We start from the raw sequence: 21,609 nt of genomic DNA, 5'->3' as shown, positions 1-21,609 counted from the left end.
TCAAATACAGAGAGGTGACAAAAGTCATGGGATAGCGATATGAACATATACAGATAGCGGTAGTATCGCGTAAACAAGGTATAAAAGGGTAGCGCATTGGCTTGGCTGTCATTTACACTTAGATGATTCATGAGAAAAGGTTTCCGAACTGATTATCGCCGCACGAAAACAAATGGTTCAAATGGCTCTGAGCACTATGGGACTTAACGTCGGAGGTCATTAGTCCCCTAGAACTTAGAACTACTTAAACCTAACTAACCTAAGGACATCACACACATCCATGCCCGAGGCGGGATTCGAACCTGCGACCGTAGAGGTCGTGCGGTTCCAGACTGTAGCGCCTAGAACCTCTCTGCCACTCCGGCCGGCCGCACGAAGAAAATTAACAAACTTTCAACGCGGAATGCTCGTTGGAGCTAGATGCATGGGGCATTCCGTTTCGGAAATCGTTAGGATCCACAGTGTTAGGAGTGTGCCGAAAATGCCAAATTTCAGGCATTACCTCTCTCCACGGACAATGCAGTGGCCGACGGCCTTCACTTAACGACCGAGAGTAGCGGCGTTTGCGTAGAGTTGTCAGTCCTAACGGCCAAGTAACACTGCGTGAAATTACTGCAGAAATCAATGTGGGGCTGAACGACTAGCGTATCTTTTTCGATAGTGCGTAGAAATATGGAGTTAATGGGCTGTGGCAGCATGCGCCCGATGCGATTGCCTTTGTTCAACAGCACGACATCGTCTGCAGCGCCTCTCATGCGCTCGTGACCATATCGGTTGGACCCTAGACACTTGGAAAATCGTGGCTTCTTTAGACGAGTCCCGGTAGTTGGTAAAAGCTGGTGGTAGGGTTCGAGTGTGGCGCAGACTCAAGACGTCATGGACCCAAGTTGTCAACGTGGCACTTTGCAAGCTGGTGATGGTTCCATAATGGTGTGGGCAACTATTTTCTAACTACCTTTAAAACTGTAAGTAGGCTGTTTAGGTTTTTATGTTGGTAACGCCACGTAGTGCTCTGTATGAAAATCGCTGACTGCGCTGTGTGCAGTCTGTGGCTGGTTGGACGCACTGTTGGAATATTCGCCTGTGTAGTGCTGGGCAGTTGGATATGAACAGCCCGTAGCGTTGGGCAGTTGGAGGTGAGCCGCCAGCAGTGGTGGATGTGGGGAGAGAGATGACAGAGTTTTGAGAGGTTACTATGAGCGGACGATCTGGACGTGTGTCCGTCTGAAAAAGGAAATTTGTTCAATTCGATGTTATAAAATTACATATATATTATGACTTTTGAACGCTATTAAGGTAAATACATTGTTTGTTCTCTATCAAAATCTTTCATTTGCTAACTACGCCTGTCAGTAGTTAATGCTTTCAGTAGTTAGAAACTTTTATTTAGCTGGCAGTATTGGCGGTCGCTGTATAATGTATTAATGTAAGAAGAATAGATGCTGAATGATGAATGCATGCAGCTTGCCGCTAACTTTGTGTAATGTCTTGTCTGTATAGACGTGTATCTGTTGCCTTTAAGATCCCTTCACTTTCACACATAAATCTATACAGTAAAGTAAGGGCCTCCCGTTTTGTCTTTAGGCTGATCCGTGATAAGACAGGCGAAAAGTTAGACTAATGGAGGATTATGAGTATTTTCTCTAATTTCATTCGCTCTCTCTCTCTCTTTTCCAAGCGTCAGTTAAGTTAGCTCGTCGTAGTTCACATGAAACAGAGATCAAAATTATTTTAGCAACGTCCAAAAACGTGTCCTGTCACGGATTGGCCATTATAATGTATTAATGTAAGAAGAATAGATGCTAAATGATGAATGCATGCAGCTTGCCGCTAACTTTGTGTAATGTCTTGTCTGTATAGACGTGTATCTGTTGCCTTTAAGATCCCTTCACTTTCACACATAAATCTATACAGTAAAGTAAGGGCCTCCCGTTTTGTCTTTAGGCTGATCCGTGATATGACAGGCAAAAAGTTAGACTAATGGAGGATTATTAGTATTTTCTCTAATTTCATTCGCTCTCTCTCTCTGTCTCCTTTATCTATGTACAGTTTTAAATATAATATTTCATTACGTGAAATCAGCCCAATGGAATCTCTGGTGGAGCCCTTCGTCTTAGTATTCAGCGGCTGGCTTGCTGTAAGAGATCTTTACATTTATTATTATTGTTAAGCGCTGCATTCAGTTGGGAAAATCAATCGTTTGAACAATTCGTTCCTTTTACGAAAGATTTCGAATTCCAGATGTGTACGAAGCCTTTTTGGACGATTTAACAAAGACTCGGTGATTGCAGGCTCTCTTCGACACAGCTGAAACTTCCTCACTAATTACAGGGCCAACGCGATCGTCAATGATTCAGACAAAGAACTCATTCGTTCATTCACTCCAGAATAAAAGGGGTCACAAACCTTATTTATGAAGGAAATTGTATATTCCATCCATCTCCATTACATGTCCAGATCTCTGTTGGTTCCAAGTCTTAATTATTTTCGTTACAGTTTCTTTCTCTTCAAACAACCCGCTAGTGGCACAAATGTTAATAGCTCGCTTTAGCGAGAAGAAAAGCAAATATGTCTCTTTTAGAAACCCGTCAATCTTTCAACAGATACTTCCGAAGCTGTCCTAGTTACCCGTCTAACAACCTTGGAGAATACATACATGTATCTCTGTTATTCCAAAGAATAAACGTACTCGAAAATACTTTGGCGTCGACGAGCTGTCGGCGCATATATTACTAGAAAATCAGCTCAGATACTTTTCCAAAGTGAATGAATGTGGATGGTTTGATTGACAATGATTAATTGGTGCGTGGTAGAGGGTAATTTTCCGTGGGGAGATTACAGCTGTATTGCAGTAATTCGAGTCACGAAGATTTTTGGGAGGTAAGTGATTCATGAAAGGTATAGGTTATTGTTAGACAAGGCCATTCTTTTGTAGGGATTATTGAAAGTCAGATTGCGTTGCGCTAAAATATTGTGTGTCAGTTTAGTGATAATCAGAATAAGTAAAGAGAACACTGTCTGAGTACGTTGAGTTTTACTCAGCTGTTTAAAAACCAAATAACGTAAGAGTTTTTCCAGCACTGTCATTCTTTACGTACAAAGGGAAGTTTCAAAACTTGCAAATTCTCTTTCATGCAATAATATTTCGACTAAGCTAATAGTATCATGGTGAATCTTACTACCTATAATTTACGACATTCTCAGAACAGTAACTAAATATCGAAAACATTTCATGCTACAAATTATACCAAACTGTTGCAGTTTATTCTAAAATGTAGAAACAAACCCTGTTTTCCCCAAAGCCGTCATTTATGTAATTAAGTAAAATCCCACTTCATATTAAAAATGTCTGTTCCCTAACAATACTCAATTTTAATTGCTAATTCTGGAAGTCGTTTGAATACGCTGTTGACCCCACCAAACCAATTACTACAGTAAAATTCCTTTTACATCTAGTTTCACAATTAATGTCGCATTTTTCGGAAAAGGGTCATGCAATTCTAATTTCGCAGTTAAAGATTTTATTGAAAGTGCTATATAATCTAAGCACTCTGATAATATAACAATAACGCATGTAATTATTTTTCTGTAATTGACTGATGGTTTAGGACAACTACATCTCAAAGCCTAAGCCTTAATCTACTTTTAATAGTAATTTTCTTCAATATTGATACTGTTATAAAGTAGACTTCAAGAAATTTGAGGAAACTCATTAGATAAAGACGAATTACTAAGGAGTACGATATTTTAAAAATTTGCATCTACTATCGGCAACAACTGTAAGTATAATAGGTGGTCTTCCATTCCGTACTTCACCGTCACCATATTAATAAGCTATAATGCGTTTTCTTATCGTTTTATTACTCATAGTGTTTTCTCCATAAACTTCACTAATCTGCCGATGAATTCCGATTGCCTTCACGTGTTTTGCCAAAGGAAACAGTGCTGGTACAACTCGCCTTACCACTGCGTCCTCTAACAAATGGAACCCAAAGAATTTGATGTACAGTGTCTCCTTGGAAGTATCTAACTCGATCATACGAGAGCGTGCTGGAAAGTAAAGTCTCCGAATTTTTATCTGAAAAATCTTAAGGCTTTTTAAATAAAACGAACCATATTAGCATTCTAAATCTCTATTCTTTATGTCTGCCGCTAGAGGGCTCCGCATCGTAGTATGCAAAATGGCGGTGTGTCATGAAAACAATGTCTGCGCGTGAGAAATAGCGTGGTGTAATCGAGTTTCGGATTCGAAGAGTTTGTACACATATGGAGGACCCTCTCCTTCGGCACGATAATGTCACCACAGACAAGCGCTGCGACATCTGCAACAATCCGACGCCTTGGGGTCACTATTATTGATTATCCTCTATACAGGGTGTTACAAAACGGTACGGCCAAACTTTCAGGAAACGTTCCTCACACACAAATAAATAAAAGATGTTATGTGGACATGTGTCCGGAAACGCTTAATTTCCATGTTAGAGGTCATTTTAGTTTCGTCAGTACGTACTGTACTTTTTCGATTCACCGCCAGTTGGCCCAATTGAAGGAAGGTAATGTTGACTTCGGTGCTTGTGTTGACATGCGACTCATTGCTCTACAGTACTAGCATCAAGCACATCAGTACGTAGCATCAACGGGTTAGTGTTCATCGCGAACGTGGTTTTGCAGTCAGTGCAATGTTTACAAATGCGGAGTTGGCAGATGCCCATTTGATGTATGGATGAGCACTGGGCAATAGCCGTGGCGCGGTACGTTTGTATCGAGACAGATTTCCATAACGAAGGTGTCCCGACAGGAAGACGTTCGAAGCAATTGATCGGCGTCTTACGGAGCACGGAACATTCCAGCCTATGACTCGCGACTGGGGAAGACCTAGAACGACGAGGACACCTGCAATGGACGAGGCAATTCTTCGTGCAGTTGACGATAACCCTAATGTCAGCGTCAGAGAAGTTGCTGCTGTACAAGGTAACGTTGACCACGTCACTGTATGGAGAGTGCTACGGGAGAACCAGTTGTTTCCGTACCATTTACAGCGTGTGCAGGCACTATCAGCAGCTGATTGGCCTCCACGGGTACACTTCTGCGAATGGTTCATCCAACAATGTGTCAATCCTCATTTCAGTGCAAATGTTCTCTTTACGGATGAGGCTTCATTCCAACGTGATCACATTGTAAATTTTCACAATCAACATGTGTGGGCTGACGAGAATCCGCACGCAATTGTGCAATCACGTCATCAACACAGATTTTCTGTGAACGTTTGGGCAGGCATTGTTGGTGATGTCTTGATTGGACCCCATGTTCTTCCACCTACGCTCAATGGAGCACGTTATCATGATTTCATACGGGATACTCTACCTGTGCTGCTAGAACATGTGCCTTTACAAGTACGACACAACATTTGGTTCATGCACGATGGAGCTCCTGCACATTTCAGTCGAAGTGTTCGGACGCTTCTCAACAACAGATTCGGTGACCGATGGATTGGTAGAGGCGGACCAATTCCATGGCCTCCACGCTCTCCTGACCTCAACCCTCTTGACTTTCAATTATGGGGGCATTTGAAATCTCTTGTCTACGCAACCCCGGTACCAAATGTAGAGACTCTTCGTGCTCGTATTGTGGACGGCTGTGATACAATACGCCATTCTCCAGGGCTGCATCAGCGCATCAGGGATTCCATGCGACGGAGGGTGGATGCATGTATCCTCGCTAACGGAGGACATTTTGAACATTTCCTGTAACAAAGTGTTTGAAGTCACGCTGGTACGTTCTGTTGCTGTGTATTTCCATTCCATGATTAATGTGATTTGAAGAGAAGTAATAAAATGAGCTCTAACATGGAAAGTAAGTGTTTCCGGACACATGTCCACATAACATATTTTCTTTCTTTGTGTGTGAGGAATGTTTCCTGAAAGTTTGGCCGTACCTTTTTGTAACACCCTGTACAGTATCGGCCCCAACCGATTTTCAGCCCTTTCCAAAACTTAGAACACCTTCGCGGACTTCACTTTGATATTGATGAAGCAGTGCTAGCACAGGTGATGTGGCCCTGTCAAGAAAGTCAAACATTCTACAGTGACGGTACCGAGGAACTGGTCTGTCGGGAAAAAGTGTTCGTCGCCAGGGTGACTATATTGAGAAATAAATATATAGACATGAAGAATAAAGATATTGGCTGTTGACAACCTTTGTTTTATGTAGAAGGTAATAAAAGTTTTCACATCAAATCTTCGGACGTATTAATTTTCATTGCGCCATCGTACTTATAGGCGTAAATCAAGCAGTTAATATCGATTATCAAAGCTTGTCATGGGTATGTGCCCAAATTTGCCTCATTAATTCTACATTTAAGATTTATATACAAACAGTAAAACGATTATTAAGCTCCAAAGTCAGGAAGTAATGATGCACTATCAATATGTGGCATCAGGTTTCACATGTGATAAAACATCAGTTAAAAATAAAAGTTACAAAATGATATTCAGGTGGCCACTATAGGGTTGAGACGAGCGACAGAGAGAAATACTGCCAATGAGGAACAATGGTGGAGCTCTATGACGTGATACCTAGCCTACATGCTCTAGCATCTCGCCGTGTTATGCAGACGGCGGCCGATGGTTGTCTTTTGATCGCATGCATAACGCGGACCACTTACGGCTCGCTAATGGGAAACGTCATACCCGATTTTCACAGGCTCTAACTACAACTATTAAGTGCGTGAGGACTACAGCAATACCTTCGTCAATATGGCACCTTGCACGATTTCTTCTGTAATGGACGCTGACTGCTGAGGCGTAACACGTCATTTTTCGGAAAATGATGGGTTACGCTTTCGGTCTTTCTAAGCGATGAAAGATGATCGTGACATTTAACTAACGTTTTTATTAGTGGTTAAGCTTCGGACTCCATATTGTGGGATAAATGTTTTTTTTTTTATTATGTGCGGGTAATACTAGTTACAAGGATGCAGCATATCTGTAAGACGGGACGATAGGTTTTAGCGTGTCCATCTGTTGTGGGCAGCTTGTTCTTAGACGACGTGGCTTGGAGCTGTGTTACGATCAGGGAAGAACGGCGCTCACAGTTAGAATAGCGACATAGAAACAAGCACAAAAGAAGTTGTCATTCTGTCTCAGGTACTTGGTCGTTTTTCGTGTCAAAATATATTCTTGCTGTGCAAGACATTTGTATCCAAACATTTGGTATACGACTGTAATATACTTATCTAATGATAATTACTTGAAAGTATTAAGAAGAATAAACAGATTGATATTGAAGGAAGAAATGTTGTTGGTCAGTATGTAAAATCGAGAAGGATTCCATCTTTCTTTCGGCCTCTAACACTGAAAAGAAGTCTGCTAGCACGAACATAAGCAATTTTATCCAGATTTCTACTAGTTTGTCCAGATAGTAGTGAATTTTATGAAATACACGACTGCGGAGGACATTCTGCACAATGAGACGGAGTAAACCCAAAAATACATACATTACACTCCATTTTAGCTCAGTTTCGCAACAGGGCTGAGTAAAATAGCTAGCACCTGCGACAGGACTGAGTAAACAAATTTAAACTCCACCATCAGAATCATTAGAGTTGACTGCTCCAGGACACTGGCAAAAGTGAGGCTGAGTGACCCTACTGGATCAGGCCCACCAAGAAATCAACGGACTCTCATGGGAGGCAATATCTTCCATTGTCACACCATACGGGTCTTCCTACAGAAGCTATGTGTCCTAAAAAGGAGTTCTGAGGGAACTCTCCAGTGACTTTTCAACTACGTGTCTTATCCTCGACCGCGGTGGCCGAGCGGTTCTAGGCGCTTCAGTCCGGAACCGCGTGACTGCTACGGTCGCAGGTTCGAATCCTGCCTCGAGCATAGATGTGTGTGATGTCCTTAGGTTAGTTAGGTTTAAGTAGTTCTAAGTTCTAGGGGACTGATGACCTCAGATGTTAAGTCCCATAGCGCTCAGAGCCATTTGAACCATTTGTCTCATCCTAACCACCAACTAAATCCCCCAAAGGTGTCGCTGCGCTCCTGGGGTCCTTCTTCAAACCAAGGAGCCCCTGTAATGGTCATCGCCATCTTGCTGACCACCTATAATGTAAGAGTTTTTATTTTAATTTATAGCTTAATTCCCCAACGGAATAAATGCAGTACCACCAAACCAACCACTGCGCTTGTTCCATATTAGGCAATAATTTTAATCAACTGAGATATTTTAAATAAGCGCAAACAACCATAAATATGGACTAATGCTTGTGCTATGGCGTCTGTTAGCAGACAATAAATGAAATGATCGTAGCATAGCGACGACCATATTTAAAAACAATATTTACGTAAACAACAACTTTCATAGAATCCGGAGCGTTATATCTACACCTACATCTATATTCTGCTAACCACTGTGAAGTGCATGGTAAATGTTCTACAGAAACTACAATACCTCCGTGAAGCGTTACAGGACCTGTAATGTTTTCTATCCATATAAACGATTTATCAGTTAGGGTCAGCAGTATTATCAGCTGTGTCTACAGTCAAGTATCAAAATGGCTCTGAGCACTATGGGACTCAACATCCATGGTCATCAGCCCCCTACAACTTAGAACTACTTAAACCTAACTAACCTAAGGACATCACACAACACCCAGTCATCACAAGGCAGAGAAAATCCCTGACCCCGCCGGGAATCGAACCCGGGAACCCGGGCGCGGGAAGCGAGTCAAGTATCACTTTTAAAAAAATCTATGTGAGAAACAATGACTACGCAAAGTCAGTAATAGTGTAGGCTAATGAAAGACAGATTTTTTGGGAGAGGTTTGTGACAGGGTACTACATTAGTAAAAGAAAACACATAAAAAACTTTACTGCAACATCCTGTAGCACACTGTTCTGGCGTTTCGAGTCTCTATCAAGTAAGAATGACACATGACACAGAACACATTCAAAAACGCCTTACTAGGCCCATTAATACACTGAAGCGACAAAGAAGCTGGTACAGGCATACGTATTCAAATACAGAGATATGCAAACAGGCAGAATACGGCACTGCGGTCGGCAACGCCTATATAGGACAACAAGTCTGGCGCAGTTGTTAGAGTGGTTACTGCAGCTACAACGCAAAATTATCAAGACTTAAGAGAGCTTCAGCGTGGTCTTATAGTCGGCGCACGAGTGATGGGACATAGCATCTCTCAGATAGCGATGAAGTGGAGATTTTCCCGCGCGACCATTTCACGAGTGTGCTGTGAACATCAGGAATCCGGTAAGACATCAAATCCTCGACATCGCTGCGGTCGGAAAAACATCCTGCAATAACGGGACCAACGGCGACTGAAGAGAATTGTTCAACGTGACAGAAATGCAACCCTTCCACAAACTGCTGCAGATTTCAATGCTGGGCCATCAACAAGCGTCAGCGTGCCAACCATTCAACGAAACATCATCAAATGGGCTTTCAGAGCCTCGCCTGGGCCCGCCAACACCGACATTGAACTGCTGATGACTGAAACCATGTTACGAGTCTCGTTTCAAATTGTATCGAACGGATGAACGTGCACGGGTATGGAGACAACCTCATGAATCCATGGACCGTGTATATCAGCAGGGGACTGTTCAGACTAGTGGAAGCTCTGTAATAGTGGGGGGTGTGTGCAGTTGGAGAGATATGGGACCCCTGAGGCGTCTAGATACGACTCTGACAGGTGGTACGTACGTAAGCATCCTGTCTGATCACCTGCATCCATTCATGTCCGTTGTGCATTCCGGCGGATTTGGAAAATTCCAGCGGACAATGCGACACCCCACACGTCCAGAATTGCTGCACTGTACTCCGGGAACACTCTTCTGAGTTTAAACGCTATGGCTGGCCACCAAGCTCCCCAGACATGAACATTATTGAGCATGTCTGGGATGCCTTGCAAGGTGCTGTTCAGAAGAGATCTCCACCCCCTCTTACTCTTACGGATTTGTGGACGGCCCTACAGGATTCATAGTACAATTCCCTCCACCACTACTTCAGACATTAATCGAGTCCATGTCACATTGTGTTGCGGCACTTGTGCGTGCTCGCGGGGGTCCTATATGATATTAGGCAGGTGTACCAGTTTCTTTGGCTACTCACTGTACATTCATTTTTGTCATATTAGTGACAGAGGAGCACAACGAGGACATTACTTCTATGTTTTTTTCTCTCGCCTTCTGTCTATCGGCCTATCTATCTTTTATCTCTTCTATACACATATGAAGTCACCCGCTTCGGTTTCTGTGTTCGGGATAATTTCAGGAACTTTTTGGTGACTTTTATATCGTTTTCACTAATAGAATATTTCACGAGGAAGGGTTGCGTGTACAATTTATAAATGTTTTGTCTAAATTAGTTGAATTATGATGAAGTAGAGTCCCCCTCAAGTGCGAAAACAATGCCAATGGTATCTATCGATGAATGTCAGGATTCCTTTGAATCATTGATACTTAATCTGTTAGCACCGTGCCATGGCAGTTGAAAAAAAAAACAGTATAACCTCGCTGTTGCATGCCAGAAGGAACTTCGATCCGGTGTTACAGGGCAGCGGGTGCTTCGTACCAAAGTTATGTAGCGAAGTATGCTTTGTACTGATGTTGCGTAGTAGAGTGAGCTTCTTAACAATGTAGCATGGCAGAAAGTGCTTCGTACTGATGTTGCTTGGTAAAGGTACTTCACACCAATGTAGCGTGGCGAAGCATGGTTTGTACTGAAATTTCTTGCCATTAGGAACTTCTTCTCGATGTTGCGTGGCTCAGTGGGCTCGATGTCGCATGGTTGACTGCGCTTCATACCGATGTTGCATGCCACATGGTACTTCGTACCATTTGTAGGGTGGCAAAGGACGTTACCAATTCTTTGTGGTACATGGTGCTTTGAACCAAGTTTGTATGGCGGAATGTTCTTTACAGCGACGTTGCGTGCCGGATAGTACTTCGTACCAACGTTACACAGCAGAGGATGTTTGGTAACAATACTTCGTGGTACAGTTGCTTTGTACCACGGTTGTATGGCGGATGGTGCTTCATACCGACGTGGCGTGTCAAATGTTGCATGACAGAGTGTGCTTTCTACCAGCATTACGTGGTAGAGGGCACTTCGTACCAATGTTGTGTGTCAGAAGGCGCTTCATATTGATTTTGCGAATTTTAACCATAATTCTATGCAGTGGTCCATAAATAATTACAGCTATGCCAGAGAAGTCGTCCTCCCATAGATACTTGTTTAACAACAAATATTACTGCAGTCCAACGATCACATAAATTGTTTAATGTCTAAATCGCTTTCGACTGATATAAAATTTTCCGCACCCTCGGCAAAAATAGTATAAACTTGTGCTCAGTTTCATGTACACATTCAGAGTTATTGCATTCATGAATTAAATAACTAAGTCACTAATCGGCAGCATAAATTAAAAGTGCTTCCAAAGACACTCTCTGTATAAACACAAACATATATGAATGTCTGAAGAACATTGTATTGTGAAGATGTAGACTTTGTGTTAACAGAGCCATTGTAACAATCAGTGATGCACGATACTGCAGTGCTTGTTTCTTGTGTGTATCTACGATGTATCCATGCCATGTCGGGCTAAAATGACGATATAATATTTGCCTCGCTGTGCAGAAATCACGAACTGTGCGAGCATAAGGATAGGAAAGTTTGGATCGGTCCAGAGGGCCTGCTCTGACAGCCGAAGTGGTTAAGCCAACAGCTCGCCATAAGAGGTAAATCTGGGTTCGAGTCCCAGTCTAGCACATATTTTCATGTGTCGCAAACAGCTGAAGTGAATGCATATTCGCAGGGACACGAAACTATTTCGCGATCAGTAGAAACGCTACAGGTTCCCGACGTCCTCTTTGCTAGCAATCCCGGTACAACAGGGCGAGTGTGATCGCAGGACGGGAGTCTGCGCAGTGACTGGTTATACCAACAGTGAATCCACAACTGACGACGTTTTGACGTGACTTACAGCAAGAAAACAGCCTCCAGAAGCTTGTCTGCGTTTCACAGTGGGCTACCAATTACCAGCGAGCAGCGTAGCCCACGAATGGTCTGTTATGCATCCCCTCCCTTTCTCGTAAAGCTGATCAGTGGTGTTTTATGGACAATAAAATCGTATAAACTTCGTCAGTGGGCTTACGTCACCATTAGGAACGCAGTATATCGGAGTGCCCCACAGCTAAACTCAAGTAACGTTTTCAGTACTTTACATGATGACGCGACAGTACACCCAGGAAGCTGCAGAAGCGTACGTATTTATATCATTTGTGTAATTGCGTAGTCCACCTCCTAGCTGAGGTATCAGAGTAGATGGCTGCGAGCGGGTTCGATTCCCACTATTAGCAACGATTTATCCTTGGTAGGAAGACTGGCACAGGCTGCTTAGCTTCATGATGTCAATTTAGAAGCTACTTGACCGAGTAATAGCGGCTCCACGGTCTGGAAAGTGTGCAAAAGGACCGGGAGAGCGGTGTGCTGACCACGTGCCTCTCGTATAAACTAACATGAATAACGCATGTCACTTACCATGTTTTACATGCAATTACTCTATTTCTTACCAACAGGCTAATAACTACGAATAAAACATACACTGAAAGGGAACTATGATAAATTTGATGGCTCTGGTGTATACAGGATTGACTACAGTAACTGTGACAAATATTATATCGGTCTAACATGCCGCTCTTTTAAATTAAGGTTTAAAGAATACTCACAGCCACGAAACAAAACGGCTTTGGGACAGCATTTATGTGATACTGGTTATTCCATAGGGAGCGTTGAGAATTGTATGCGTATTCTTCACCGAATGGAAAAAGGCCGTGCTCTTACTTTTTTAGAAGAGCTGGAAATTTACAAAGCAAGAAATAGAGAACCAACCAAACCGCTCAACTAGCAAAACGACTTTGTGCCCAATGCCTACTTTGCTTTATTTGACGATGTATTACTCTAATCACTCCTTTTTTTTTTTTTTTTCCTTTATTGAATTTCAATTCCCCCCGAAGGGGGGCGGGCTGGCAGCAGCTTAGGACGCCGCTCTGCAGCCTACAGATTTTCTGACAACGAGCAGGAGAAATAATAATAAAAAACAGGCGATAAAATCGGGGACTTAGTGAGTAACAAGGTGAAAAGAAAATGGGGAAATTAAAACAAACAACAGAGGGATGATGAAGCGAATAAAAATACATACGGAGCAGACAGGGGAAACAATAGACAATTAAAAAAAAAAAAACAAAAAAAAACACGGCGACAGTCTGGATTCTGTTCGCAAAGTATATAAAATGCACACCCAGCGACAGCATGGTTTCTGTTCGCAACACAACACTGAATAGTCACTAGAACACAGCACGAAAAAGTCGGCAAAGGTGACACCACAGTCGAGAGCAGGTGGGGGGAAACTGGACAGGAGATGGGAAAACAAAAAGGGGGGGAAAGGAGAGTAAAAGCGAAGGGGGGGGGGGAACCGGGAAAGGAGCTGATGGAGGATGAGGACCCATAAGAGGGGTGGGGGGCAGACGCGACAGGGAGGGGGGTAGGCAGAGGGGGGGAATACAAAAGGACTGGGGGGGAGAAGGGAGGTAGGGAGAGGTGTAGTGGGGAGGAAACAGGACGGAAGGGGGGGGGGGAAGAGGGAGCCCAGGGAAAGGACAGAGGAAAGGAGGGGGAGGGAGGATCAGAGTTGATCTAATCACTGCACGCCTCTTACATGTAGTGTGTTGATAGGTTCACCTAATATTGAGTGCATCACACATTTACTTAGTTTTTATACGTTTTACGCATGACTCTAGTATGTCCTTGTTCCTTCTCTATTCATTTCATAGACTGCGTTAATCAGATAATGTGGGTCATCCACTGTTACGGAATTTTATCATTCTTTTCTTGCAACGGAGTGCCGCAGGGTACGAGGGGCCCTCTGGCGGTCACGTTCCTCCAACCACTTCCCGCCTGTGCGGAATTCTGGCGTTAGCGCTAACAGAGGGCGCTGATTATGTGCAGCACTATGTTTTCTTTCATTTGTGGCTCCTTTAGCGATTTGTTTTATGGTTGTTCAATATTATCCGGTGCACTATCAACGGTGCTTAATATTTATGTCATTATCTACAATATTGGCACTAGAGCACATGTCAACCACTGTTTCTTACTTCTCCCTCTTTTTAACAATTTTACTTTTGTCGTGTTCTTCTTTTTATTGCTTTTTATTGTTGTAATGCCTTTTATACGTTATAAGCTTATTACAGACTTCAACTATTGTATTCCCCCTCTATTTTCGCTGTTTCAATTAATTATTGAAAACTAGTGTATGCCGCCATTAGCGACATCTGGTGGCTACTGTATGGCAGCTTCTTTTAAACAGTAGTACTGTTTATTTATATGTATTTGACGATGCTGGTGTTGATTCCGCATTTATCATTTGACGATGCCACTATGGCTGCAGTACATTAGCACTTTGTTTTTATGAAACAGGTATGCCTCTTCATAGACAACGGCCATACCGCAGTGGATACATCGGTTCCCATGAGATCACCGAGGTTAAGCGCTGTCGGGCGTGGCCGATACTTCGATGGGTGACAATCCAGTCGCCATGCGCGGATGCCATATTTGGGGGTGCACTCAGCTTCGTGATGCCAATTGAGGAGCTACTCGACCGAAAGGTAGCGGCTCTGGTCAAAGAAAACCATCATAACGACCGGGAGAACGGTGTGCTGACCCCACGCCCCTCCTATCCGCATCCACAACTTCGGATGACCCGGCGGTCGGATGGTCCCGATGGGCCACTTGTGGCCTGAAGACGGAGTGCTTTATGCCTCTTCATATTTAAAGCGCACAAATGTAAATTTTGTCATTACTACTTTTCACTATGGTCTATTGTTCTTAAGCTGTATACAGTTTGCGAGTGTATTTTTTTCCTATTTTTGCTGCAGATCTGATGATGGTCATTAAAGACCGAAACCGGTAATCTGTTAACAAAAAGTTTGTGACCATGACGTAAATTAAAGGAAACTTCTTACCAACTGTTCCCTACCAATGTTGAAGTGGGAGGTCTTCAATTAACGTAGTTGACACGAACGTGATTTGAGACTCACCTTTTGTTGAGTTAAAATGTTGCAAAGAAAAGTGAGCGCGCTTTTAATTGCTTCCCCTTAATTCAACATTCACAAGGAGAAAACAAATTATGTCTGCCTCTCCTCTTTTCAACTATTTCAAGAAATAGAAAATAAGACGGTGGCAAAGATAAAATTGCCAAAGTGAGCACCTAATCCATATAAATAAATATGTTAATGTTCGTTTGTTCAAAATCGTATACCTCCGAAAGTTCTTTACCGATAGCTTTGAAATTTTGACGCAACGTTACATTGGAATACGAGCGTGTTTCTTTAAAATTTTGACACGACGTTACATTACAATACGCGCGTGTTTTTATATATCTACCGGAGCGCCATGGTATATATATATATATATATATATATATATATATATATATATATATATATATATATAAAAACATATAAAAACTGCCGCGCACTTCGTGTTAAAATTTCAAATGTGTGTATGTGAAATCTTATGGGACTTAACTGCCAAGGTCATCAGTCCCTAAGCTTAAACACTACTTAACCTAAATTATCCTAAGGACAAACACACACACCCATGCCCGAGGGAGGACTCGAAGCTCCGCCGGGACCAGCCGCACAGTTCATGACTGCAGCGCCTGAGACCGCTCGGCTAATCCCGCGCGGCATTAAAATATCGAAGCAGTCGGTAAAGAACTTCGTCAGATTACGATTTTGTACAAACGAACATTTCCATCTTTCTTATTTTAAAACGAGTAAATAAAAATATAAATATTTTTGTGCTCAGAACCTTATATCTTCATAAGTTCTTCGCCGATTACTATGAAATTATGACAAAATTGCATTCGAAAACGTGCGTTTTTATATACCTATTTTTAATATGTGTTATATATAAATAAATACGTAATATATAAAGGGGAAACGTTATTACCAAAAATTTCAAAAAGTTCTTGACCGACTTGTTTTAAATTTTTCACAATACTCCAACGAGCGTTCGGGGTAACACAGGCCATATATTTGTAATATACCGGGTGATCATAAAGTCAGTATACATTTGAAAACTGAATAAATCACGGAATAATGTAGATAGAGAGGTACAAATTGACACACATGCTTGGAATGACATGGGGTTTTATTAGAACAAAAAAAATACAAAAGTTCAAAAAATGTCCGACAGATGGCGCTTCATCTGATCAGAATAGCAATAATTAGCATAACAAAGTAAGACAAAGCAAAGATGATGTTCTTTACAGGAAATGCTCAATATGTCCACCATCATTCCTCAACAATAGCTGTAGTCGAGGAATAATGTTGTGAACCGCACTGTAAAGCATGTCCGGAGTTATGGTGAGGCATTGGCGTCGGATGTTGTCTTCCAGCATCCCAAGAGATGTCGGTCGATCACGATACACTTACGACTTCAGGTAACCCCAAAGCCAATAATCGCACGGACTGAGGTCTGGGGACCTGGGAGGCCAAGCATGACGAAAGTGGCGGCTGAGCACACGATCATCACCAAACGACGCGCGCAAGAGATCTTTCACGCGTCTAGCAGTATGGGGTGGAGCGCCATCCTGCATAAACATAGTACGTTCCAGCAGGTGTTTATCAGCCAGGCTGGGGATTATGCGATTCTGTAACATATCGGCGTACCTCTCACCCGTCACGGTAGCAGTTACAAAACCAGAATCACGCATTTCCTCGAAGAAAAAAGGCCCGATAACGGTAGATGTGGTAAATCCAACCCATACCGTGACTTTCTCGTCGTGCAATGGAGTTTCCACGACAGTTCTAGGATTTTCGGTAGCCCAAATTCTGCAGTTGTGGGCGTTGACAGACCCTCGGAACGTGAAATGAGCTTCGTCGGTCCACAACACGTTACTCAACTAATCGTCATCTTCCGCCATCTTTTGAAACACCCACACCGCAAATGCCCTCCGCTTCACTAAATCGCCAAGTAACAGTTCATGATGCCGATGGATTTTGTACGGATAGCATCGCAGGGTACGCTTAAGTGCCAACCAAACAGTAGTGTATGGAATGCCGGTGCGACGTGGGACTGCACGAGCGCTGACTTCCCCGTGCATACCGGTAGACGAACCCGCTACAGTCTCCATTTCTTCCTGAACTGTCTCAGCAGCATTACGCCTTGTGTTCGGTCGGCCACTACGGGGTATATCGTCTAAACAACTCGTGGCTTCGAACTTCGAAATCATTCTCACCACAGCTGCATTTGTCAACGGACCTTTACCCGTTCGTATCCCCTACCTATGGCGATGGGATCGTTCAAAATGGTTCAAATGGCTCTGAGCACTATGGGACTTAACTTCTGAGGTCGTAAGTCCCCTAGAACTTAGAACTACTTAAACCTAACTAACCTAAGGACATCACACACTCCCATGCCTGACGCAGGATTCGAACCTGCGACCGTAGCGGTCGCGCGGTTCCAGACTGTAGCGCCTAGAAACGCTCGGCTACCTCGGCCGGCGATAGGATCGTAACGCTGAACTAGTACATTCCCCATTCTGATAATACAGCTTCACTAAAAGCGCCTTTTCAGGTAACCTCAACATTCTGCGACTGCTGGCGCATCTGATTCTCTCTCTTTTTTCTGTATTGTTATTTCAACACCTTACATTAATAAGGTGGGCCGCTCTTCGGCCACAGACAGTACCAATAGAAACAAGGAAGACAGAGAAGCACAAAACATAACGGTGGACAAAAACGATAGACACAAGAGCAAAAAACACGAAGCCGTTCACAGGTATAGAAAAATAAAAAACTGTCAGCACTGTACACGAACACTGATGATGGAGATGACACACGTGAACGATGGAGCGTGGACGGCGAAAAACACTGAAGCACTAACACGACGACACACACACACAGAAGCGATGGCAATGATCTCCAGTGCGCGAATGTTCATGTGACGTGTGCGAGTCCGGGGACCTGCCAAAAGGGGAAAGGTGGGGGAGGAGGAAGAGGGGAGAGTGTAGATGCCAGTGGCAGAGGAGATGGGGGGAGGAAAGAAGGTATGGGGGGTAGGGGAAGCTCAGGGGGAGGAGAGGGGAGGAAGGGAGGAGGGAGAGAAGGAAGAGAGGGTGCCCTAAGGAAAAAACACAGGATGTGGAAGAGGAGGATCAAAGTTGATAGGAGGGGTAGATGGAGGGGATGGAGGGCATCATCAGGGAGGGGGAGCTGGTGAAAGCCACCTTGGGAGAGGGTATGGAGAGTGGAGAGATGGAGAGCAGGTGGGACGTGGGAATACAGGTGCAGCAGTGGACAGGGGTGGGAGAGGATGGGAGAGGGGGATCAAGTTTATGGGAGGTGTAAAGGATCTGTACCCGTTCAAGGAAAAGGAGGAGGTGCGGGAACGGAATAAGGTCATACAAGATCCGCGTGGGGAAGGGGAGACGGATGCAATAGGCGAGGCAGAGAGCATGGCGTTCTAGGATTTGAAGGGATTTGTAAAAGGTAGGAGGGGCGGAGATTCAGGCAGGGTGGGCATAGCAGAGGATAGGGCGGATGAGGGATTTATAGGTGTGGAGGACGGTGGAGCGGTCTAGACCCCATCTGCGGCCAGACAGGAGCTTGAGGAGACGGAGTCGGGAGAATGCCTTGGCTTGGATTGTCCGGAGATGGGGGGTCCAGGAGAGGTGACGGTCAAGGGTGACGGCAAGGTACTTAAGGGTGGGGGTGAGGGCGATAGGATGGCCATAAATGGTGACATAGAAATCGAGGAGACGGAAGGAAGGAGTGGTACTGCCTACAATGATCGCCTGGGTCTTAGAAGGATTGACCTTGAGCAACCACTGGTTGCACCAAGCGGTGAACCGGTCAAGATGGGATTGGAGAAGGAGTTGAGAGCATTGCAGGTTGGGGGCGAGGACAAAGAATGCGGTGTCATCGGCGTACTGGAGAAGGTGGACAGGAGGTGAAGGCGGCGGCATGTCCGCCGTACACAGAAGGTAGAGAAGAGGACAGAACCTTGGGGCACACCGGCAAAGGGGTAGAAGGTGTAGGAATCCGTGTTGTGGATGGTGACGTTGGGAAAGAAAGGAGCCGATCAGATGGACGTAGTTGATAGGAAGGGCGAAGGTTTGGAGCTTGAAGAGGAAACCGGAATGTCATACTCGGTCGTAAGCACGCTCAAGGTCGAGGGAGAGGAAGATGGCGGATCGACGGGAGTTGAGCTGTTCGGAGAGGAGATGAGTGAGGTGAAGGAGAAGGTCATCAACAGAGAAAGATTGGCGAAAGCCACACTGAGTAGTGGAAAGGAGGCGGTGCTGGTGGAGATGCAGGTGGACGCATCGGGGGAGGATGGCTTCCAGGACCTTGCTGAAGACCGAGGTGAGGCTGATGGGATGGTAGGAGGAGACAGCAGATGGCGGTTTGTCAGGTTTAAGGAACATCAAGGTACGGGAAGTTTTCCACAGGTCGGGGTAGTAGCTGGTGGACAGGACCACATTATATAGCCTGGTCAGGGTGGAGAGGAAGAAGGCATTAGCTTCATGAAGGTGGCGATAGGTGACACGATCGTGACCGGGAGCGGTGTTGCGTTTCGTGCGGAGTGTAGTGATTATATCCTGAGTAGTGATGGGGGCATTGAGTTTGTTGTGTGCAATGTTGTCCAAGTACTGGAAGCCAGGGACGAGAAGAGGGACAGAGGTGTCAGTTCGATCGTGGACATCCGGGAAGAGGGAGTAATCGAACTGGGGATCGTCAAGGAGGGTAAAGATATCGGAGAGGTAGGAGGCAAAGTGATTGGCCTTACTAAGGTTGCCAGGGGAGGGTTGGTTATCGTGAAGGAGAGGGTAGTAGGGGGGGGGGATTCTCTCTCTCATTACAGTTTCTTTAATACACGATTGTCATACACAGTCACTGACGTTTTGCTGTTCAGCGCCATCTGTCGGACATTTTGTGAACTTTGTTTTTTTTTTGTTCTAATAAAACCCTATGTCATTCCAAGCATGTGTGTCAATTTTTACCTCTCTATCTACATTATTCCGTGGTTTATTAAGTTTTCAAATTTATACTGACTTTTTGATCACCCGGTATATGATACAGTAATGTATATAAAATACGTAATAATGAAACGTTCTTACGACACAGGGTAGTTCTATTTACGACTTATCGGCTTGTGATTAGAACACTACTGCAGAAATTGAATATACACTAACAACAAACAAGGCTCAAGATCAGAGAGTGTAGGGAAGATGATGTGGACAGAGGGGTGGGAGGAAACGAAGATAGAACGCGGAAAGGGGAGATGGGCAGAGAGAGGGATAGGATGGAGAGAGAGGGGTGTAGGAGAAGATGTACATACAAAGGGGGAAGGAGGTGCTGGACAGAGAGAGAGGGGCAGCTGGAGATGGAGAGAGATGAGGGAGGAGAAGATGGACAGAAAGAGGGGGAGGAGGTGATGGAGAGGAAAGGGGGAGAGGGAGGGGCAGGAGGAGATGGAGAGAGGTGGGGGAGGAGAAAATGGACAAAGAGAAGGGGAAGGAAGTGTTTGATGAGAAACAGGGAAGGAGGAAGAGAAAGACAAAGGGAGGGGCGAAGGAGATGGACGTAGACGTGAGGGAGAAGGAGATTAGAACGTATATCCGATTGCCACACATATTAGAAGCTTATGCTGTCCCTTCTCTTTGTTTTCCATTTAATCAGACTCAGCCACAGCAACGCGTGGCTGAAAACAGCTAGGTGATAACGAAGATTAGTTGGCGAGAAAAATAAAGATGTAAACGTTACATAAACCATCACACTAAACTGAAAGTGTTATGTAGCACCCAGGGGTGGGGGGAGGGGTGTTTGTGTGACGTATCACACGATACGTCCGTAGAAAGAGGACGTGAAGCTAGTGGCTGATCGGATGCTGTTCGAGACGAAAAAGCCATGTCCTGGAATCGGAGTTTCATTCCCTCTCTTCTCTCTCGGCATCATCAAAAATGATAAACACGAAATTACACTTCGTACGTAATCATCAGATTCACCCAAACTAAACAGTAACACTTTGAGGATATTTGACACGCAAACTTCCACAATGGCCGCGCTAGAAGGGCTTTCATCAGGCACATATGAGCAGCGGAAATTCACGAAATATTGCGACTTGGCTGTAATGGCAGCCCGGGAGTATTTCATGATAACAAAATGCCTAATAAATCGAACATCGCTGCTTACAAGTCTCCGTTTTTATGATATCTTAGAATCCCGCTGCTACCAGTAATTAAGAAATACTGGAACATCGTTTGCTTGTCTTGCAAACCACAAATTAATCACCGCGGACGGAAATTAACGCAGCCAGACGGGAAAGCACTGAGGGAGCGGTTACGTTTGCGTGTCGAAATGGGCTGCGGATAACAACACGCAATGTCGGAAAATTAAGGCAGACTTTCAGCTACGAGTAACTTACGACCATTTGTTAGGGAGTAATCTCGGTGAGAGCCTCATGTCTCCGTTGCGTGGATTCCTGGGGGTTGCCAACGGGGGAGCCACAATGCCACGTGGT

General features: G+C 44.2%; 1 protein-coding gene across 1 annotated transcript in view; it reads right to left on the bottom strand.

Annotated features, from left to right (window-relative positions):
- LOC126095508 (uncharacterized) overlaps positions 1 to 21,609 on the bottom strand; it is a 346,398-nt gene that overhangs the window by 185,253 nt on the left and 139,536 nt on the right. The gene's annotated exons all lie outside the window — the stretch shown is intronic.

Source organism: Schistocerca cancellata, chromosome 8 (assembly GCF_023864275.1).
Source record: "Schistocerca cancellata isolate TAMUIC-IGC-003103 chromosome 8, iqSchCanc2.1, whole genome shotgun sequence".
NCBI lineage: Eukaryota > Metazoa > Arthropoda > Insecta > Orthoptera > Acrididae > Schistocerca > Schistocerca cancellata.
Note: the sequence above shows the minus strand (reverse complement) of the source record. Positions and strands in the feature narration are given on the sequence as shown.